Source organism: Drosophila montana, unplaced genomic scaffold (assembly GCF_035044405.1).
Source record: "Drosophila montana isolate Dmon_TW-CO22-7 unplaced genomic scaffold, ASM3504440v1 contig_1425_1, whole genome shotgun sequence".
Taxonomy (NCBI): Eukaryota; Metazoa; Arthropoda; class Insecta; order Diptera; family Drosophilidae; genus Drosophila; species Drosophila montana.
The window spans coordinates 19,893-22,411 of record NW_026996379.1 but is presented as its reverse complement, the minus strand read 5'-3'; positions in this window follow the sequence as shown (position 1 = coordinate 22,411).

Sequence of the window (2,519 nt, the reverse complement as noted above, 5' to 3'; positions counted from 1 at the left end):
GATCGCCACCAGCTCCTCCTTGCGCCTCTGGTGCTGGTGCCTCGCCTACCACCGGGTTTTGCACTCACCTTTTCTACTTCAGGGATTCGAATGGTCTCTTTATTTAATTTTTTTTTATGTTTGTGTCTTTGTCACTTTTATTTCTCTCTTGTTTATCCTTTTTTGTTGTTTGTTTCTTATTGGTTTATTTTCTTCTTTTTTTTCTTAATTCGTTTTCTCTTTATTTTTAGTTTTGATCACTCCACAAAACAAAAATATAAAAAAATAAAACCAAGAATTTTCGATTTCCGATTTTCCGTATGATTATTTATTTGCGGCCATATATATACGCACATATATATTTTGTTTGTTCCCGTCTATTTATTTTATTATTTCTTAATCTGATTTTGTTTCTTAAAAAAAACCAAATATATAATAAGAAACAGAGCTCACTTAATGTTCTTTTAAGTTTCGGTCATTCTTCACTTTGGTCTTTGCCTTAGTCTTTATTATTTTCCTTTATCTATTATTGTTAAATTATTTTTATTTATTTATTTTATTTTATTATATTTTTTATTTATTTATTTATTTTTTATTTATTTTTTTAGTTTTATTATTTTCCCACAAAAATAAAAAAAATATATAATCCACTTGATGTTCTCTTCACTCCGCGTCCATTTGTCTTGTTAGGTGCTTGTCTGTACTTATTGTTAAGTGCTTCAAACAAACGGTCCCTACTACTTCTACAGGCTGAGGCCTCGAACCACATACACCACCAGACAGCTAACTCAAAATAACTGCTCTCGGGCCGTGGCCTCGCACCGCTTACACTACCAGACAGATAACGCGAAATACCTACCCTCGGGCCATAGCCTCGAGCCGCTAACACTATCGGGCAGCAGCCTCGCAACACACTATATTTGGCAGCAGTCTCGTACCACGTTCACTACCGGGCCGCAGCCTCGCACCACATCCAGTGCACTTCAAGTTAGAGGCAGAGGGTTAGGTCTAACATCGGCAAGCCCCGATTTTAGAGAATAAGGCTAATGGGGAAATAAAATCAAAACTAGCAGAATTCCTTTTCTAGCTTCATCTTCATATGGTTCCTTATTAATTAAACACTACCCTACTCTGTGTTCTAAACTCGGGCCCTGCCGAACTGTTTGGAACCCTAGCGCACCGCTATACACTCTGCGTTTTCTTTTCAGTTGCGATGCACATCTATTCACCCTGATAGTTGCTCCAAAAGTTCCGGCACGCTCGCAGGCTAGCCATGCGCTTGCCTCGGCCGCTCAACTTCGTCGCGAGCTTTCGCAACTTCACCTCGGAGCTTTTCCTCTTCGCCGCCGAAATGAAGTTGCGCTCTCGAAGACGGTGTTGAGCAACCGATCAGAAACGCACGGTTGCTGCGGCGGCCGGCGGTTAAATTCAAACTTAGCTTAAACTGGGCTTCTTGCCCTTAACCAACTTCAATACTTCGGTATCTTGCCTTAACCATTTTTATAATTAATACAATGCTTATATACTATACAATGCCTATACCCTATAACTATGATTATAAACTGTGGGGTGGCTACTTTAGTGGCCACACTGAGTGATGAAAAATTAATAAAATTAACAAGATAGAAGTAATAGTGACAAAGACACCGACATCAAATAAAATAAATAAAGAGACCGACGGAACCCCTGAAGCAGAAAAGGCGGGAGGAGGCGACGCTGGCTACAGAGAAAGGCATGAGAAAGTGAGAAATCTTAAGATGGAGGCAAGTGAGTGCCAAAACCCGGGGGTAGTCGTGCGCGCTGGAAAAGTAAGGGCGCGTGGAGGAGCTGCGTAAGCGGCTATCCACCTGCGTGCAGGATGGCGGCCATTCAACTGAAATTTTGGCTCGCTTGCCGAGCTAGAATGATATGTACCGATCCGGAAAAAGTGGAGGCGATACGTAACCTTAGGGCCCCGACTAAGTGTAAAGAGTTACGGCAGTGTCTTGGGATGGCTTCATGGTACCGCCGTACTGTTTCCAACTTCGCGACTTAGGTGCAGCCGCCAACGGCGCTTTTAAAGAAGGGGCGAAAATGGGCTTAGGGCGAAGAACAGGAGGAGGCATTGCGTCAAGTGAAAGACAGCTGGACGAGCGGCTGATAGAGCACGCGAGCCGGAAGCTGTTGAAAGCCGAAGTGAACTATTCCGCCACCGAGAAAGAGTGCCTGGCAAATGTATTCTCGATCCGGTAGTTGCGTTATTACCTAGAGGTGTACCGGGTCAACGTGATAACGGACCATCTTGCACTCAAGTGGCTCAACTCGACCGAGAGCCCTTCAGGAAGGATCCCACGATGGGCACAGGAACTGCATCAGTTCCAATCTGACGTTCACTACCGTCGATGGAAGCTCAACGTCGTGCCGATGCACTATCAAGGCATCCTCTAGAGACCTGTTAGCCTTTCAAGTTGTTCCTGGAGTCCCTGGGTGTAGAGGTCCAGTACACTGCCCCCACAAGAGAACCTTACCGAGAGGACTCGGATTTGAAAAAGACGATACTA